The 22335-nt window shown below is 32.9% G+C and overlaps 1 non-coding gene across 1 annotated transcript; it reads right to left on the minus strand.

Annotated features, from left to right (window-relative positions):
* Nucleotides 1-19336: 19336 nt before the first annotated feature.
* Nucleotides 19337-19496, minus strand: LOC129025999 (U1 spliceosomal RNA). Its single transcript, XR_008497384.1, has one exon. It is a non-coding gene; the product is annotated as a U1 spliceosomal RNA (small nuclear RNA).
* Nucleotides 19497-22335: the final 2839 nt, after the last annotated feature.

The raw sequence follows: 22335 nt of genomic DNA on the forward strand, positions 1-22335 counted from the left end.
TGTATATGGATATTGCATACTCGTTTATTGAACATATCTAACCCTTCTCCATGAGTGATAGTAATTCCTCAGCTGCTTACTTTTATTCTTTTAATGGAATTTTCTCCAGATAGTTCCACAATATCACAGTGCTTCTGGATGATTTTCAATATCTCCTGGCAATACTTTGCCCGACCACCTTGGTTGCAAATACTGACAGAAGAGGAGCATAAAGCCAATGGCTAATATGTAGGTTATGAGGAGCTACACAGCAGTTATTGAATCACAAGACTTCAGTAAAATGTTCCTTCCAGAGAATCTAAATATCAATATTATTATCACATTTTCTAAAAACTGAAAGCTGTAGTGTAGGATTGTATGACCCACCTCTGTCTCTTATCAGTTCCTCATTTGACAGCTGCAGTTTCACTGCTGACCGGCAGGAGAATTGATGGCAGCATGTAACTAGCATGATTAAGATAAGCATCCGTAGTTACCCACCAAGCTGGAATTATTTTCTGTGTTGCTAGGAAGATGAGCTCCACTTTTCCAAAACTCCAGCCATGGTGTCAACAATAATACAAAATATATGATTAATGGAAAGTGTAAGCTCCCCTGTTTCAGAGATTCAGGGAAAAATGCCAGTCACTGAACATGAGATAATCACCAGGGAATGCCATATCATGACATAGATTAATTTTATCACCTGTAGCTTAATGACAGCAAAGTCGTTGACAGTGTGGATGGCCAGTATATTTCAGTGAATGACACCTACACAACTGAGAAGAGGGAATATGTCATCAGCAATGCTGTTAAAGATAAACATGAAAATGTTAGAGAATAAATTTCATTAGTAATGGCCACTTTCTCTTTTAAACTTGCCATGTTAAGATATATTTCTCCCAACCCACCTCCTTCAGAAAATAATTTACTTACAAAAAAAAAAATCTGTTATCTTTCCATTATCAGGGATTTATTAAATATATGCATGCAAAACATATATTATACCTGGGAAAAACAAATAATAAGTGAATACACCCATACCTAAATTTATAAACGTATATACACATTCCCTAAAAATGAAATAACTGGAACACATGAAATTGGATAGAGACATTCATATCTGATGCTATAAGGTGTGACAACACCTAGAAAGAAGTCTAAATTAAGAACAAATAAAATTACTTGAACTAGATCTTGAAAAGGTAGTTTCTTTTTTTATAGACAGTTAGAGTGTAAAGTAAGAAATTACAGTGTAACAGTGATAACAGGAAATCAGAAATAATCTGTGGAGTCCAAGTAAATTCTGGAAGTGGTGCTGCCAGATTTTGCTGAGTGATGGAATACAAGGTACTAGAGAAGCAGAAAAATTAAAAGTTTTAGAAATTAAGTGATATGTGTGGGCATGTTTTTCTTTGTGTGTATTTAGGTAATTTTATCAGAAAGTTTTTAAGAATAAAATTAACTTAATTTTGACATTGTTATCCCAATAATTAGACTAATATGCACAAGGAAGAAATCCAAATTATGTAGTAGTTGAATAATCAGTTTAAACAATCTTCTACTACATTCAGTTGAAAGAGTAAAAATTCATTTCATGTTTACAGGAAAGTTAAAATAAAACCATCTTCATACACAATGAAATGAAGCCAGAAAACAAAAAGAGGCCAAATAGTCTTTACTCATCTAAAGTAATTATTCATTTTCTATCACCATTTAGAAAATGAGTCCATTTATTCCTTCAGGAATACCCAAAGAGAAAGTCTAAAGCAATAACATTCTCAACTGCATTTATGAGAAATAAGACTGAAAAAAAGAAATGACTTAAAAGTTAAATTTTAGAAAGTAAATTTTAGCTGGGTGTGGTGACTCATACTTGTAACCCTAGCACTTTATCAGGCTGAGGTGAGTAGATCACGTGAGCCAAACAAAAACAACAACAAAACATCAAAAATGTTAGCCAGCCATGGTGGCACTTTCCTGTAGTCTCAACTATTCAGGAGGTGGAGGTGGGAGGCTTGCCTGGGCAAAGGAATTAGGCATAGCACATTTTGCCTTGGGACTTTTATTTGCCTGTCCCCTTACCCCAGCACTTTGGGAGGTTGAGACCCAGGGGTAATCATGTAGACCAACACTGGCAACAGATTAGAATCTATGACCTCAGCAGAATGGAGCTGAGTTCCAGTCAATATTCCTGCTGATTGACTACAGTAACCTCAGGCACCGAATAAAGGTCAGAGAGGAGACGATGGAAGTTACAGGCCTTGAGTGCACCCAGTGCTCAACTGTGTGATACAGGTGCAACCTGGCACTGCGTCAACTTTTTCAGTCAAATTATTCCAGCCATGAAAGTCTGCTCATTAATGTTTCCCTTCATGCTACCAGGGCTGAAGGTATCATAGACTTAAAGACCTTAATTTGCTTCTTCTCCTTGCCCGGAATATCTGGAGAGCCTTACTGTGGAAGAGAGCTTCTAAACAAAGACAAACTACAAACACTGAATTAGGTATCTACATCACTGCACAGACATAGATGCATAGTCACAAGCATTAGGATCAATGAGAGAAATATGATGTCATCAAGTGGTTAAAATAAAGCTCTGGTGGTGACTGACCCAAAAGAAATGGTCATGGACACATGGCCTGACAAGGAATTCAAAATACTTGTTTTAAGACAATGCAGTGAACTTCAGCAAAACACAGAGAATTCCAAAATTTTTCAGAGAAACTTACATGACAGATTAAAAAATGGGAGGAAAAAACAAACAGAAATCTTGAAGAATAAAACAAAACAAAATAAATAATGCAATTAGAAGTGACAATAGTAGTGGTCAAGCAGCAAAACTCAAAGACAGGTCCATTCAAAATGTACAGTCAGAGGAGAAAACATAAATAAGATTCATAAGATTAATGGGATAACCTCCAAAGGGCAAATGTATCAGACACTGGCATTCAAGAGAGTGGTAGAGCTGGGTGTGATGGCTCATGCCTGTATCCTCAGCACTTTCGGGGGCCAAGGTGGGTGGATCATATGATGTCAGGAGCTTGAGGGTAGCCTGGACAATGTGATGAAATGGTTTATCTATCATAATACAAAAATTAGCTGGGTGTATTGTTGGACATCTGTAATCCCAGCTACTCAGAAAGCTGAGTCAGGAGAATCACTGGAACTCAGGAGAATCACTGGAGCCCAGGAAGCTGATGTTGCAGTGAGCCACAATCCCACCATTGCACTCCAACCTGAGAAACAAGAGCAAACCTCTATCTCAGAAAAAAAAGTATAAAAAATGAGTACACAGCTTATTTAAAGAAATAATAACAGAAGCCTTTCAAACTTAAATAAAATATAAATATTCTCCTATAGGAATATTGAAGGCTTATAATCACATTCAATTGCAATAAACATATCCCTATGATTTAATATTATCAAGCCACTAAACATCAAAGACAAAGAGAGGATACAAAATTAAGCAGCAGAAAAAAATAACATACTATAACAGGAATACATCTATATGAGTAATATATGCATATATATAATACAAACGTTAATAGATCCACAGGAAGAAAAAAATGCAAGATAATACTAGAAAACTTCAGCACCTTACTTTCAGCAATGAATAGATAATGCAGACAGAAGGTAATAAGTAAACATTGGATGAAAATGCCAGGTAGAGAAAATGCTAAAAACAGTTACTGAACTATCCATCCAAGAGCTATAGAATAAACATTTTTCTCCACTGCATACATGAGACATCTTCCAGGATATTTCATACATTAGGTAAAAAATCACATCTTAATGAATTTGGAAAGATCAAAGTCATATCAAGTATCTCTTCTGAAATCATAATTCATTAGTACAACAAAATTAAACAACATGCTCCTGAATAACCAATGAGTCAGTGAAGACATTAAAGAGAAAACACCAAATTTCTTGAGACCAAAATAGAAACACAGCACACCAAAACCTGTGAGATTCAACCAAAGCAGTTTTAAGAGGGAAGTTATGGCAATAAATGCCTTCAACTACAAGAAGATATCAAATACACAACTTGATGTTTCAATGAAGGAATTAGAAAATAAAAATCTAAACTCAAAAGTAAAAAAAAAAAACAAAACAAACAAACAAAAACAACAAATGAAAACAAAGCCCTTAATAAAGGAAATCAGAGCCATAAAAGAGATACCATCACTGATACCCAGAAACAAATTAATGTTAAGAAATGAAATCAGCAATAAAAGGTCACCTATTAAAAAGAAGCCCAGGACCTGGTGTATTAACTGCTGCATTCTACCTACCACAAAAAGAAACTACTGCCACTTTTTTTTTTTAACCTAGTCAAAACATAAAACAAAAAGGAAGATATGGGAACTGTTCCATCTCATTCCATCGGGATGGCATTATGCTGCTTACAAAACCAGACAAGGATACAAGAAAAAAGAGAGAACTATGGGCCATTATATTTGAAAAACATAATGTAAAAATCCTCAATAAAATACTAGGAAAATGACTTATAATGACCATTTAGAAAATCATTCACTGTGATCAAGTGAGATTACAGGGATGCAGGAATGGTTTAATACACTAGAATCATTAAATGTCATACATTATATCAACAAAATTAAGAACAAAATCTATGCAGTCATTTCAATAAGTGAAAAAAATTTTGACAAAATTCAAAGTTTTCACAATAAAATCTCTTAACAAATTATGCGTGAAACAACTTTAACTCAACACAACAAAAGACATAGACCCAAATAACCAGATAACGCCATATATAAAAACCCTTAGCTAATATCATACTCAAAGGCAATTAAAAGTTGAAAGATTTTCTGTGAAGATATAAAGGAAGACCAGGATGTTCATTTTCACTACTTCTATTAATGTAATAATAAAAGTCCTTAGCCAGAACAATTAGACAAAAGAAAGTAAGAAAAGCCAACCAAATTAGAAAGGAAGAAGGAAAATTGTCCATATATGCGAATGACATACTATAGATATCCTTAAACACCCAACTAAAAAGTAGTTAGAACTAATACAGGTCAGTAAAATTTCAGTTTACAAAATCAACATATAAAATTGCATAGCATTTCCATACACTAACAGCAAAATATCAAAAAACAAACAGTAAAGAACATAATCTCATTCACAATATGTAGGGGGATAAAATGGAGTAAATTTAACCAAGGAGATAAAAAATAATCTGCATTCTGAAATCTATGAAACACTAACAAAATGTTAAAATGACATAAATAAATGGAAAGATATTTATGTTCATTGACTGGGAAAAGTAATATGGTTAAAATGTTCATATGATCCAAGGAAATGTACAGGTTGAGTGCAGTCTCTATCAAAACACCAATGGCATTTTTCACAGAAATTGAAAAAAAATACTAAATAAATATGAAACCGCAAAAATAAAACCATGAATAGCCAAAGATATCCTGAAGATGTCAATGGGGTTGGGGATTGAATCCAAAGAACTGGGGATGTCACAATGCTATAAACCAATACAATAGAACACACTGAGAAAAAATAAATCTACACCTGTATAGCCAACTGATATTCTGCAGAGGTGCCAAGAAAACAAAATGAGGAAATGTCAGTCTCTTCAATAAGTGGTGCTGGGAAAACAAGACAGCTATAGGCAGAAGAACATAATTAGAACCCTATCTTTCACCGAATACAAAAATTAACTCAAATGGATTAAAAAGCCTAGTGCAGTGGAGTGCCCCTATAATTTTAGCTACTCAGGGTTCCCAGCAGGGAGGATCACCTGAGCCTAACTGTTCAAAGCTGTAGAATGAAACACTTATGCCACTGCACTCTACACTAGGTAATATAGTTAGACCTGACCTATAAGAATATATATGTAAAAACATTTAAAATTAAAGATGTAATGACAACACCAATCTGTGAAACTAGTGGAATAAATCACAAAACACATTTAATGACCTTGGTCTAGGCAAGAATATTTTTTGGATAAGACTTCAACAACACAAGCAAAAAAAATGTACAAACAGAAAAGTGAGGTTACATCATACTAGAAAAATTCTTTACAGAAAAAAAATAATAAAATAAAATAAATCACCAGACAAATATAAATAGAGCAAATATTTGCAAACTGTCCATCAGACAAGGGGTTAATCAAAATGTACAAGGAAATAAAAACAGATTCAAAATAACAAGAAAATAACCCAATTAAAAATATGTATCTTCTGTTTACAAAGAATACATATACACAGCTAACAGGTGTAGTGCGTGTGTGTGTGTGTGTGTGTCTGTGGCTGTATGTGTATATATATATATACACACGCACTATGTATAAATATCTCAACATTTCTCATCATTACAGAATTGCAACCTCTACCTTCCAGGTTCAAGTGATTCTACTGCCTCAACCTCCTAAGTAGCTGGGATTACAGGGGTGTGCCACCACACCCAGCTACTTTTGTATTTGTAGTAGGGGTGGTTTCACCATGTCATCTAAGCTGGCCTCGAACTGCCACCCTCAGATGATCTGTATGCCTTGGCCTTTAAAAGTGCTGGGATTAGAGGTGTGAACCACCATGCTCAGCCTATTGCAAGAAATTTAAGAAATGTATAAAATTTCTTAAAGTAACATTGTAACAAAGAAAAATTTTGCCAGGCACGATGGCACATGCCTGTAATCCCAACACTTTGGGAGGCCATGGTGGGTAGATCACAAGGTCAGGAGCTTTTGACCAGCCAGGCCAATATAGTGAAACCCCATCTCTACTAAAGACAAATATTAGCTGGGCTTGGTGGTGTATTCCTGTAGTCCCAGCTATTTGGGAGGCTCAGGCAGGAGAATCCCTTGAACCTGGGAGTTGGAGATTGCAGGGAGGTGAGATCACACCACTGCCTTCCAGCCTGGGTGACAGACACTGTCTCTAATCAACAACAACTACATTAACAAAACTAGGTGTGTTTTTACTACACGGAGATTTATTGGTTCTAATATTTTCAGGTGTTTTATTTATTTGTTGAGTTTTCTGGCTAATGTATTGTTCATTTTTTTGTTGTTTCTGCCTAAGTCCTTCTCTTTCAGGAGATTCAGTCAATTAAACTTAAATTTTCTCCAGATTATGGCCCAAAATCACTTCATGCATTATCACTGGTATTAATGCTTTGGCTTTGCAGGAGGGTTTATTGCCCTGCTAGTGTCACTAATGGCTAGCTATTATTAATTTTATTTGCATAGAAGATTAAATCGTGAGATTGCACATTGTTGCATGTGTTTATAAACTTCTGCATTTACGTTTTAAAGAAAGGTAATACTTATCCCCAATGACTCCTAATTCCATAAAATGTGTATATTTTTATAACTTTTACTATCTTGGAAGTCTAAATGCAGATCTGAATGAAATTAGTTCTTACAAAATTTATAGAACTCATGAAAATCAGTATAGTAGCAGACAGAATTCATATGGAAATGAATTGTTTATCTACATTTTTATATTCCAAGTCACATCTCCGAATTTAAGGATGAGTAGAAAATCTACTACTAACATGTTAAATCACATGGTTTGACAAATAAAACTTGTGAGATTATTTTTGAGCCATACTCTCTTCTCTCTCACTCTACCCTCATTCCTTAATTTAAGGTTATATTCATATCCCTCATTACTATTTAGAATGCCCATTAGGTTGAAAGAGAATAATATTAAAAGGAGTAGAAAAAACCACTAACTAAATCCCATTTTCATTTTTTAAAAACTATCATTATCTTATGACTGATAAAAATTGAATAGGAAAATTTTCAAAATTGTGAAAACTAAATAAAACTGAACAGAGATGCATTTCAGTTAGAGTAGTGATGATTACTTCATCCTTAATCTTGTTAGTGAACTATTTGTATTCTATTTACTTGTTGGAAACAGAATGAGAGATATTTCTGTCACTTACATCACTGTAGATCCTAAAGGAAGAACGTGCCAAAAAAAGTAATGCAGATTTATATCTTCTTAAGTCTTTGCTGAAAAACATTAGGCAGTAAAGCTCATATGGGGTCTGTGCCCAAGGACCATTTTTTCTTCCAAAGATAAAACTCCTCCTGTAATTTCTTTATCAGTGTCTTCAAACATGGTGTCCATTCTCAGCATTCTGCTAATTCAAACTCTTCTTGTCAGTGAATCCAGTATATTTCCATACCAAATCCAAAGAGAAGAAAACAAGATTCTGTATAATTCACTATAAATAGAAAATGTAAAAAGGTAAATATGGATCACTAATCACAATAAAAATATATATATCTGGTTTAGGAAATATTAAACCATGACTTGACATAATGCAGTCAATTAAAGCATTTGACATAATTCAGTCAATATGTCAAATAACTTGACATATTATTTCTTCAGCAAACATTGTTTCAAGGAAATAGACAATAAAATTTCTATGAGGACTTAACTACCTCTTAACACCAAGATGATACTCCTGTCTTCAAGCAGTAAGAAGAAAGGGATATATTTCTAAGTTTTCTTTTTGCGCTCTGCAGCCAATGTCTGCCACTGACATTGACTAAAACAAAACGGCACAAGGTCTAAGCCAAATCCAACCATGACACTAAGAAAACTACCTAGCAGATATTTCTGATTTGGAAAGGAATACAAAACAGTGAGCCCTTTAAGTTCCACTTATTGTTAGATGTTAGTCATTCTGCATTTAAAATACTGTTTCTTGGCTTGATGTGATGAAGTTACTAATCAAGTAAAGTTTCAATTTAAATGGAATGGAAATCCAGACTTTGCATGGTTATAGAAGATGTAAATTCTATTTTTTGGGGGGTCGTAAGAAGCAGCTTATAATAGGTTCTTTCTAGACAAACTATCAGAGAAATTAATGATATATTGTGAAGGTCAATTAGTCATTATAGGTGGGAAGCAATATTCAACAAAAATGAATAGAAAGGAAGACAAAAGGCAACAGTACATTTAAATCAAGTAAATATTGGACTGGAATTTAGACAGAAAACTTTTCTGACTAAAAATTCTGTTAATATAATAAAAAGACATGAAATGTGTAAGAATACAATGCAAATTACCAGAGAGAGAACATAAAATTTCCCCAAAAGATGTTGGTCATTTGTTAAAATATCAATGGGAAAAATAGAAGTAGTAGTTTAAAAAAGTGGGAGGGAGGAATCAAGAAGTTACCTATTTTATATTTATTTGATAAAATGTTCATTTCCTGAACTTTCTTTGCGTTGCTTTTATTCTCATAACTTACCATAAACATCCCTTCCTCCAATTTGTTAAGTTTTATACTGTAGAGTATTAAACCCCTCAGCTTCTGTTGTTTGTTATTCTGATCTAAATCACACCTTTAACTATATGCATGTATTTATTCAAAGACAAAACCTTTAGCACATTTTAAAATACATCCTCCTGGACCCAATCCATCAAAGTGATTGATCTTTTCCTCTTTCCTGTAATTACTTTTATTCTCTTCTTCACTGCCCTGATTTCCTTATCACACATATACAAAAACTCCATATATTACGATCTGCAGCAGAAACTGTCTCTTTTGGTACTGATATTTTTCTCTGCTTTTAATTTCAACAGAGAATTTCTATTAGCTGTTTTATTTCCATCAGTTCATATTCTGTCTCAGGTTTATCCCACAACAATGAAGTCACAGTCCTTTCTCAAAGGCCATGAGTGACTCCCTAACTGCTAAGTTTAAAAGGTTACATTGAATTTCTGGTGAATATTTTTTCCATTGATAATATGCTGTCATTAAAAATTCCACTTACCTTATCAGTCAGGCACTCATTCCCAACAGTCTACCAAATATACTATACTTAAAATAATCACCATTTTTGCCAAATATAATATATATATATATTTTAATTTCTTGCCTTTGTTTGTTTGTTTACTGAGACTGGTTCTGTCTCTGTTGTCCAAGCTGGAGTGCAGTGGTGTGATCAAGAACTCACCACAGCCTCAAACTCCCATGCTCAAGTGATCTTTCCACATCAGCCTCCTGGGTGACTGTGACTAAAGGCCACCCAGACTATCTAATTTTGATAGAAATGGGGTCTTTCCCATGTATCCTAGGCTGGACTTGAATTTCTAGGATCAAGCCATCTGCCTGCCTCAGGCTCCCAAAGTGCTAGCATTGGAGGTGCAAGCCACCAGGCCTGGCCAAATATAAGTTACTTCTTAGTCACCCACTTCCTTGAACTATTCCTGATGAATTTGTTCTCAATCTTCCAGTTATCTCTTCCTGTATGATGGATTTCTGAATGGTACTATGAGTCCCAAATGGTTATCTTCAGCTAGTCTCTTACCAAAGACAAAATCATATATGACTCTTCTCATATATGCACACACTCATGTTTAACAGGCAATTTGATCTCAAGGCTATACACTGAATTCTGATGCTCCTTCCAAACAACTTCCCCCAAGTGTATCCCATTTCACCTGATAGTAATTACATCCTGTTGCAAAGGCCTAAAACTGTGTGGTCATCCTAGATGCTTTTCTTTTCATCTCCTCATTTCTATTAATCCTCTAATTCTGCATGCTTTCCTTTTAAAACGGGTCCAGAATCTAACCACTTTTCCCTATTTTTCCTGCTGTCACCCAGATACAGGTTATCCACATTTCTCATCTGATTAACTCAGCCTCTTTACTGATCTCCTACCTTCCACTATTACAAGTATTACGCTATTACCACTATTACAACTAGGTGAATTATATCTCAGATACTATAAAATTAACTATTTTAAAGTACACATTCAGTGATTTGCAGGATATTCCCAATGTTATGCAACTATCACTATTATTTAAATATAGAATGTTGCCCTTACCTTAAAAAGTAACTCTACCTATGAGCATTCAATACCAGCTTCCCTTTTTCCTAAGTTAAAACCATGGTCTTTATAATGTAACAAACAACCATATATTATTTTCTTCTCATTCTTTTTTGCATATCTTCTTCTACCATCCTCTTTCTTGTTCAGAGCCTCAGTATACACTATGACTTCAGCAGTTTTGCTCTCCTTGTTGTTTCAAGAAGTTTGCTCAAATCTCCTTTGAGCTTATACTATTCACCTGCTTATAAATGAACCCAAAATCCTTATCCTTCTTACATAAAAGTGAAATCACTAGATGTTGTCACTACTTTCGTCTAAAGCAAAAATGTAAGTTCCATCAGTACATGGATTTTTGTCTTTGCTCAGGTGAAGTGGCATAAACAATACCTGATGTATTCACAGTTAATTTGAACTTTTCTTATTTATTTATTTTCATTTTTGGCATGTGAGTGGGATGTGATTAAATCTTGCTTTGTTGCTCAACCTGGAGTAACAGGATTTCAGTTCACTGCAACCTCTGCCTTTCAGGTTTGAGCAATTCTCCTGAGTCAGCCTCCTGAGTAGCTGGGACCTCAGGCACCTGCCAGCCCAAATGGCAGGTTTTTGGTTTTTTTTTTTTTTTTTCACATTTTTAGCACACCCTGAGTTTTGCCATGTTGGCTAGGCTGGTCTCAAACTCCTGAAATTGAATGCAATATATTACATAGACAAAGCAATACCTAATGAGTTTTTAAATTATAAAGCTGTTTTTGTTAATTAATAGTAGTTTACGTTGAAAGTCTATTTTCATTTACAAAAAAATTAACTCATTTTTGTGTGTGTGTGTGTTTTTGATCAGCTAGTTTAACATTTTGTAGCCATCAGGTATATATTTAAAATCATTTGTGTCAGACAATATTAAATTAAAAATATATGTATTTCTTAAGTGTTCCCCTATACTTGGTGTTGGTAACTAAACAGAGTTTTATTGAATCATATGTTGAAAAATACTGAAACCTTAATGTAAAAAGAAACCAAATTTAATGGTACAAAATGTTTATATTTAAAATGAATTCATGAGAAATATTTTAATAAACCAAGCCTTGAAGTTGCTTAATGTTATTTTATTTAAATTCTAAGAGAGGTATGGCTTAAAAAATCATAATGTGAGAAGAGAAATTTTGAGTGCATTGTATTACTTCTAAATGTCCCCCTCTGTCCAACAAAGTAAGTAGCAATGTTCAAATCTTACACAGAACTGAAACTCAGGGTGGGAAGTCATATAAGTAAATTAACAAATGATAACAAAACTTAGTTCATTTCAAGAGAAAACTGAGGGTTAAGAATACAATTAACAACACATTCTGTACAGATCTTTAATTGGAAAACGTGAAATTATATTTGTTTATGTTTTCATTTGTGTGAGTATATTTGCTAGCACATTGCAGAAGTTTCTAACTAAACTCACTGCTTAAAATGTCAGATCTTTATTTGTCTTGTGGGATCTATGTAGAAAGAAGAGTTTCCTTTATAAAAACACCTGTTTTGTAAATTTATTTACAGTTGCATTGACATAGCAAATGTATATAGTCAAAAGATATTTTCTAAAGAAACTCATTTTTTAAAAAAACAAACAGATATTATGTCATTAAAATATGGACCTAAGGTTTCTGTAGTTAAATACCTGTATAATCACTTGATTTGTTGTTAATATCAAAATTTAAAATACTCCTTCCAAAATGGCTTTATTGATAAATGAGTTGTTGTTAATATTAATTTGTCACTTGATGGAAAGAAAAGTGGACAGAATTATTTTCATACTACAAGCATTATTTTTCCTTCTTATCTCAGGTTGTGAGCACTTTTTGAGTGGGAATATCTGCTCCCTGTTAGATCTCACCCACTAGAAAAACTTGTGGGACTCAAAAACGCTGGTGCTACTTGTCACATGAATTCTGTGATCCAACAGCCACATATAGATATATGATATATAATATATTATATAAATATCTATCATATATTATATATTATATACATATCTATATATAATATAATATATTATAGCTATATATAATATAATATATAATATATTATATTATATATAATATAATATATTATGTATTCTAGCTATATATAATATAATATATTATATATTATATTATATAGAATATAATATATTACATATTATATATAGTTTTATATATTGTATATAGTTATATATATAATATATGTAACTATATATACAATATAGATAATTATTTTATATGTATAGTTTATATATAAACTATATATATATATATATATATATATATATATATATATATATATAGTTTCCACCAGAAACAGTATTCTTGCAATTGAATGCATAGGTACAAATATAGACAATGATTTTTCAAATATGAGAAGCAGAACAATTAGGTAAATTCTAATTATTAATTATTATTACTTTGAAGATTCTGATAGCTGCTACTGTTTTTCCCTCAGAAATTACTGTACTTTAAAAGAATTATGCAGGAAGTTCTTCATAGTATGGATAAAATCTCTGAGATACTATGACTGACATATTTATGTTATCTGTTTCATAAGCCATGTTTTTAAAAAATTCTCTCTATATTTTTCTCAAATGAGAACTTTTTCTGCTAAAGAAACAAATTTCTTATTCAAATTATATTATGTGAACTTGTAAAAAATATTAGTTAAGGATTACCATCAAACTGCCTATGAAAACTATTCATTTGAAAATAAAGGGGTAAAAAAGTTAGATCGCAGTGGTAGGTCACCTATTTAGGATACACCTCCAAATAAGAGAATATGGGATACCTAAATTTTGGTAATGTTTATACTCAAGCTCTTTATTATTATTATTTTTTTACTTTTCTGTATAGATATTGATAGAGACTAAATTTAAAAATTAGAATATTTTAACTGTAGTAAATGGTTCTCCTACAATTTCTTAATTTTTTCCTTTCAGTGGGCAGAAATCAGGTGTCTTTCAGCTACTTGTTTCGCAGCACTTATCATTTATAGGATTACAAAACACACACTTTCTTTCTCTTTGCTAGATCCAGTAAATTATATCATCCAAGCATCACAGTCGTGGTAGCTTTACTTTTAGTAGAGTCTTCATATGGGATGTTCACCAATACTTGGTTAACAGCCACTATTGGAAGAAAAATTGTAATGTAAATTCTGGTACTATAGCCCGTATGACCTGTAGGTTGTTGAATTTAACACATATAGCAATGTTTAATCATGCCAGCAAGAAGCAAATGAAACAGACAGACTATAAAATTGCAAATTAGATATCTTACCTTTGTACTTGGTTGCTTGTGGTTTATGTTGTCTCGTCAACATACCGAGGCATGTATATCTGCTTTGTTTCTTTTTCTTTTATTATACTTTAAGTTTTAGGGTACATGTGCACAATGTGCAGGTTAGTTACATATGTATACATGTGCCATGCTGGTGTGCTGCACCCATTAACCCATCATTTAGCATTAAGTATATCTCCTAATGCTATCCCTCCCCCATTCCCCCACCCCACAACTGTCCCCAGAGTGTGATGTTCCCTTCCTGTGTCCATGTGTTCTCATTGTTCCCTTTTTCTATCCAATCAGCTTCTCCAGGACAGGAAGTGGGTATTGTTTCTTTCTTTGTCACAAACCTAAGACACAATTAAAAGCATACAGAATTGTCTTAGACACTTCTAAACAAATGTATTTTGCTTTATGGCTACAACCATGTTTTGACTTTTGGAGCTTCTGTCTATGCTCCCCTTCCTTCCACAACTGCGGTTAATAGGTACATTTATAGAGTGTTAATTATTCTGATTTAATAATGTAAATAATCTTATGTAATTTGGAAAATGCATTATTCTCAAAAGAAGATACTGAATTCTAGAAAGACTAAGTAACTTATTCCCCAAAATGTACTTATTTCCCAAAAGTTACTCATGGCAGAGGACTCACTTGTCTTTTCTCCTGCCTACTTGACCAAACTTTACTATATTACATCCAGTGTATATTATTATTTTATTACTCTTTTGTAATAACTTTTCTGTAAACTCAGTTATAATAGCCCATGTTTGAAATAAGCAATAATCATAAAAATTAAAAAATAAATTAAGTGCTTTGAAAATTAGGAGTATAAACACTATATCATTTTATTCAGTAACTTTTGATGTTTGTTGTAACTTCTTTCTTTGTATTTATAAACTTAAATTAGTGCATTACTGATTTCTTTTGGTCTTTAATGTTGGTACCCAAGATAATTTATTAGAATATTTTTATTAATTTGAAGACAAACCAAAGTTTAGTAAGACAGGAGATAGAAAGCAGTACAATGTTAGTGTCCTAAGATGGCTTCAAGATACCTTTGTTCATTTAGCTGTTTCCAAACTACAGTCCTATGTACCCAAGGAATTTTGGTAACAGTTAAGGTAAATTTTAAGTAAGTGATTATTTCAGTTTTATAAAAACCTCAATACATTAACTAAACATTACTCAGAAAAAGGCTTCATATAAGGGACTTATGTTAAGTCAAACTAGCCAGGAAACATAAAAGACAAGGATTGCGTGTTTTTATTCATATGTGAGAAATAACAAAGTTGATCTCATGAAGGTAGAGAATAGAATGACAGATTATTATAGGCTGTGAAAGATATTGAGCAAACAAATAAGTGAGTCAGTTGATGGGTAAAAAATACAGCTAGAAGGAATAGGTTCTAAAGTTAGATTGTATAGGAGGGACAATATAGATATGAATAATTTATTATAGATTTCAAAATAACTAGAAGTTTAGATGTGGAAAGTTGTTTAAACAAATATATCATAAATGTCTCAAGTTTCTAATATAGCAATTACCAATATGCCATTTAAAAATTTGATCAGAACTCATTGTGTGCATGCATAAAAATGATAGTTCTACTTTGTAAGTATGTAAAATTATAATTCATTAATTTAAAAAACAATAAATTGTGGTCTACTTAAATAAGAAATTTCACTAAATCTGGCCATTTCTGAATGGTAAAATGTTCTTTCTCTGTACACATTGGGTCTTTGTGATCCAAATTCTGATTTTAGAAGTACTTTCAACATGTTCTTGGGCAGACTGAGGCCATGGCAGAAAGCCCACACATGCTTCAGCCTGAGCTGGAAACTGTGGTCCAGGGCACTCCTGGATGCCATGAAACAATATGCACCATTGGATATATAATTACTAGCTTCCCTTGCCTTGGTGTTGAGACTGCTTCTTTGACTGAAGACCATAAAATTATTATAAAACTTGCAACACCTATAATGTGTTGGGTAAGTTAAGGAAATAATCTAATGAGGAAGTGCAGAGAAGACTTCCAAAATATCATAAAAGATGGCTTTATAGAGTAAAATATTACCAGGGAAGTACAAGGAGATGCTCATCCTGTTCAAGAGCTAGTAGTCTGGTATTTTCTAGCATCAAGTTTGGAACCACCTCAAGATTACTGGATCCCACTCTTAGATGGGCAATGCCCTTTGAAGAGCTCCTAATTAACAACAACATGCTTGGTTGATGAATGGCAGTTTCAAGGTGGATGAACAATGTCCTGTTGGCAGGCTTTCATAGAGACCAGAAATGAAAAGACAAATTGAAGATGGAATGAGCAAATTAGCTCAATGATTAAACTGCATGCTGTTTTTTTTTAAATGAAGGATTAAAAATATTAAACCATTATTTTATAAAGGCAAATATTTGAATTCATGGGTAGTAGATAGTAGTCAATGTTCTGGCCATTTGAACAATAGAAAACTGGACTTTCAAGCAGATACCAATATGTGACACATGGACTTTCGATGGGCTGAGTCACATCCTGGAATCTGCTTAATAGTAATAATTTAAGTGGTACATTAAAGAAGGATATGTTGATTTCCATTTGAAGAATCCTCTCCAGGATGATTGGGAGGTGATTAGAATCTGGACAACATGATGCAGTCACTTGAGTTAGCAAACTTATAGAGATGCTGCAGTAATGCAGAGATAAGGTTAATCTACACATATTTCTCTTACATTCTCTAAGGAACAGAAATTCAAAAATCTAAGTCTAGGCCAGAAGAGAAACGTAGACTGCAAATAACAATAGGTCATATAGGAAGGTCCATAACATAGTTGGATTACAATGTACCAATATCAGTAGCCCTGATGGTATATTTACAGATCTTGGCTAATGTAGACTGCATTTTGCATTCATAGTGTTCGATGCTACTGCTTATGTACTATAAAAAGATAAAAACATGGTATATTCTAACCAATTTGAAAAAACAAACTGCTGTTCCTCAAGCTATGCAACACACTTCATGCCCTATTGTTTCCAACAATCGGCATTGAGATATTACATCAAATAAAAAATTATGTGTATTATTTAAAATCGGAAGGCACTTATATCTTCAGCTAACAACAAAAGCTTTAAAATAATATAGAAATAAACTAGGAGACTTACTGCTTTCAAGGAAAATTGTGACTGGCTAGCAAAGCAGTCAGAAATCTTGGCGCAAAGGTACTTGAAGGTACTGTGGATTCTGATAATATGCACTTCACTAGGATTATATGAAACCAAATTTTAGAAGCATCACTTAATAAATTCTACCACAAAAGTGCCCCAAGCACAAAAATGTAATCTACTATGCTCCACACATTGTGACATACGAAAATTGTCCATACTGGTTTTAATATTTTAGAATTTCTATTAACAATATGTCCATAATCTTTATCTCAACAAGAAATTAAACTATCAAACATTAAATGGGAAGAACGTGTAGAATTAAAATCTTCTTGTTTTTTGCATTTTTCCCCATTTTGTATTGTTCCTAGTGATAAAAAATAATGTTTCTGAGTAATACAGCTGTTATTCTGGGCAACTGCTTTAATTTAGGTAATTCCATCCCTTGGCTACATGAACTTGACCAGAAATCATGCTAAATGTTACAGCACAAGACAAGCTTTAAATGTTTAACCTGGCCGGGGGCAATGACTCACCACCTGTAATCCCAGGACTTTGAGAGACTGAGGCGGGTGGATTGTGAGTTCAGGAGATCCAGACCACCCTGACTAATATAGTGAAACACTGTCTCTACCAAAAATACAAAATTAGCCAGATGCATGCCTGTAATCCCAGCTACTTCGGAGGATGAGGCAGGAGAATCGCTTGAACTCCGGGAGTGGAAGTCGCAGTGAGCCAAGATCACAACCATTACACTCCAGCCCAGGCAACAAGAATGAAACTCTTCAAAAGAACAAACAAAAGAAAAGAAGAAAGGGAGAAAGAAAGAAAGAGAGAGAGAAAGAAAGAAGGAAAGAAAGGAAAAGAAAGGGAAGGGAAGAAAAGAGAAAAGAGGGAAAAAAAGAGAAAAGAAAACTGCATTACTCACATTGTGGCTAATGTTCCCAGAATATTTTAACACAAATATTTGTTTTAACTTAGAAGTGCTCATAAATTGATTTTATTTATATTTTTGGTCAGTATTCATTTTTTATAGTAAATTTTGTATTAAAGTTGGTAAAATTGTTAAGTTTTACTGCCACTGGATTTTGAGAAAGAATAAATAAATTACTTTATGCTCTTATTGAAATATCACACATTTTTATGAACTAGGACAAGGTAGTAACTAATTACAAAGAAAATATCACAAAGGTAAAATAAAACATGACACTACTTAAACTATTCTTCTTCCAATTGTCTTGCCAAAGCTGTCCTAGAAATTTTTTTTTAAATTTTCAGTCACAGCTGATGTGTTACAAAATATGTAATAAAATAATAATTGAAGACCATATAAGTAAACCATCAAAATGAATTTTGAAAAAGAAAATTATTATTATTATTTAACCTGTTGATACATACAGCCTGTTGAATGAGGATATAATGGAGCATCTTCTGTTGGGGAGGTGTTATGCCCATCTAAAGCATCGTGGTCAACTGTCTCCAAATTCTAAATATTTAAAAAGATTGACAATTTGATTATAAAAGTGACTTTATACCTTATATTTTATTTTCTTCATTAGAATAAACTTTTAAGAAATGCAAGAAAGCTGATATGTATAACATTTTTACAATTCCAGCAAATGATTTTTAATTTAGGAGAAAATCTGAATTATTTTAGCTACATAATTTTTAGGCCATTTCACACAAGTTGCTTCCAAAAGGAAAGTACTTTTTAAGAACAAACAAACCCATGCTAATCATTTCACAAAATAAATATTTTTAAGGGCAATATTAATACATAAGCATTGGCTTCTGCATTTAAAAATTACTTCTCTTTTTCCCAGATTTATCTGCTGCCATTTGGGGGCTTCCCCCAGCCACCTCATCTAGACAAAGTCCTCAAGCATTTGCAAGTGTCATCCTAGCACTATTTGATCTTTCTAAGAAATAACCATTTGATGTTTTATTGTTTTGTAGTGGCGGACACCAATTTTTGTAGGCATATTTAATTCTTTCCAGTATATGGTTTTCTTTCCATTTTCTATATCCACTAAATGACTGAATTTTCTTTTCTCTCTTTTTTTTCCATGTGAAAGCACAAACACATTCTTTCCCTTTCACAAATTATGCAGCTGAGTTTCCCACATTTGGGGAAATCTCATGGGTCAGCACATCTAGAGTGCAATAGATCGGCCTTTCCGTGGGAAAGCCACCTTCGTGATCATGATATTTTCCCTGGCAGGGAAGTATCCATTTTCTTTTTAAGACTCCCATTAGCCTTCGAAAGAAAATACAAATATAAATGTAATAGAATTTAGAATAATTTTCAGTATCTGCTTAAAACGTTAATTTCAGTCATCCATGATTATTCTCTTCTAAAAATGTTCTTAATTCTGAAACAGACCTCTACAAAATTGTAAGAAAAAACAGTGTGATAAACAATGAAATGACTGCTAAATAAACCTACCATACATTTTATGCACTGATAATGCTCATTTTTGATAGTGAGTCTTAGAGCGATCTATTGTATATAACAGCCATTCTCGGTCTTCTGGAATTTTATCGTGTGCACTATGAGCTTTAAAAGTAAGCAGATGAAAATAGTTTATAATATGTAGTAGTAGCTAATATTTTACTGCCTAATATGTGCCATTCAGAACAAGTTTTTAAGGTAATGTATTTAATATCAGAGTTAGTTTCCTAAGCGGGTAGCATTAGTAAATCCATGTAACGAATAAAAAATAAATTACTGTTAGGACAAATACTTTGCCAATTATTACAGATTTAGCCAGTTGAGGAGACAGCTAGCAATCTGACCAAAACATCTGACTGCTTGGTGTATTACCGATTTAAAATGTTTTGTCTAAATATACTATCCATGCATTACTGCAAGAAAATTAAAAGCTGTAATGTTATATTACTTTTCATAGTTCTATTTTTTGTTCTTAGGATTATGCTCCATGGCCCAGGCTGGACTACAGTGACAAGATGATAGGTCAAAACTCAATGAGGCCTCACACTCCAGGGTTCAAGGAATACTCCTGCCTCAGCCTTCCAACTACTTGGGATTAGAGAAATGCACCACCATGTCCCACTTACCTCATTATTTTTACTAACTATGAGTAGCATTTTATGACTACCTTTGTAAAGAAAAAACAAAACTTGCTTGGTGTTCACTCATTTTTCAGAGACAATATTTTAGAATGTAAAGCAAGAATCTCATGATAATAAAACAGCAATATTAATTGGCAGTACAAAATTGATTTCAATTCTGATAGTAAATGAACACAACCATGAGTAAAGCAATTTTCAATGGCAACAATAAAATTTGCCTGATTTGCTAATGATCAGTCATTTTCTTTCAGAGTGGGCTAAGTTGCAACATATTTAAATTGCCAACTGTTTGGTGTTCTTAGGAGTCAATATTAAAAATCACAAAAAAAAAGCCTTCTGTCTTTTTTGACATTACCATGACAGATAAATAAAATAGTTTTTTCTCTCTACCATGTATCTTACTTAATAAAATAATATTATATTCCAAGTCAGAGGACAGGTTTTTTTTCTTTTTGCCATAGGAACATTTATAATATAAATTTCTTTTGAAAAAGGTAATTTTTATAATCTAATTTCAAGTAAAGAATAACATGGATAGGCTTCTTGTAACATTTAAACAGTATACATTTCATTATCTTATTCTCTTAAAAATTATATAAAGTGAAAATCATGTCCTTTGCCACATTATTAATAGTATCAAAAGTTTTCATGTGAAATTTGGATTAATATTATCTTTGCCTATATTGTTATGTGCTGCCTTGAACAGTGTTGGTACTCAGCAGATGCTGATATATATCTCTTGAATACTGCCTACTGAATAGACTAAATGTTCATTAGACAAAATATTTCAAGCTTATTTTAATAAAGAGAATAATAAATTTATACATGAAACCCACATTAATCTACATCGACTATTTTCCACATTAACCCAACATGTATACCTTTACTGTAATCACCTCCTTGGATGAGACGAGACTAAGATGTGATCTAGCCTTACTTTAGAGCAAATACAAGAAGTTACATAGTAAACTATATATGAGTACAAACGATTTTTAAAATGGTATAAATTAATTTCCATGATAGGAACTCAATGTCATTTATACAACATTAATTATCTCCTTAAAATCTATGATGGTGGATCAAGGAACAATTAGAAAATTTTAATTGCTAAAATGTAATATTTCAGTTGTTTAAAATTTAAAATTATCTTTTGCCTTTAATTATTGTGTTCTATAGCTTCATAATAACTTTATTTTATTTTCAGGTTTTCATTGTGCGTATTATAATGTCTATTGAGTGAAAATTGTCTGTTTGTGTGTGGGCGTGTGTGTATGGAGCTTCCAGATATATAGTATGATTGTTTCTAGAATCGTATAACAATAAAACTTTGAATCTCCTGGCAGAGTTGGAACACTAATTCTGGTGCAGTTCTTAGGTTTATTTTACTGCAGATGATGCAACTAAGAATTCTAGAAGAATGCTGAAGATCTGTGTTTAGCATAAACATAGTTCTTTAAAATAATCATTTTTCTTGAAACCAGTCTGACCACGATTGTGAAACCCCATCTCTTCTAAAAATACAAAAATTAGCCAGGCATGGTGGCGGTCACTTGTAATTCCAGCTACTCAGGAGGCTGATGCAGAGAATTGCTTGAACCCAGGAGATGGAGGTTTCAGTGAGCCGCGATTCCGCTCCTGCGCTCCTGTCTGGGTGAGAGTGAGAATTCCTCTTACACACAATGCACACACACACACACAAATAATAATAATAATAAATAAAAAAGAAAAAAAATCTTCTTCTTACATACTGATTAAACTAACTACTTAGAGGCTACGGACTGCTTTTGGATAACTTAATATTGTCTGCCATGATAACATTAAATTTTAAAAAAAGTTTCCATTCTAGGACGATACTTTCTATGACTGTTTTTCATTGTTACTTCTGTAGTAACACATAAATGCTTTTAGATGATTCCAAATTCTGGACATATGTATCCAACTCCCCATTACAATTTTTTATTTGGTGTCCTGTATG

The sequence above is a fragment of the Pongo pygmaeus genome, chromosome Y (genome assembly GCF_028885625.2).
Source record: "Pongo pygmaeus isolate AG05252 chromosome Y, NHGRI_mPonPyg2-v2.0_pri, whole genome shotgun sequence".
NCBI lineage: Eukaryota > Metazoa > Chordata > Mammalia > Primates > Hominidae > Pongo > Pongo pygmaeus.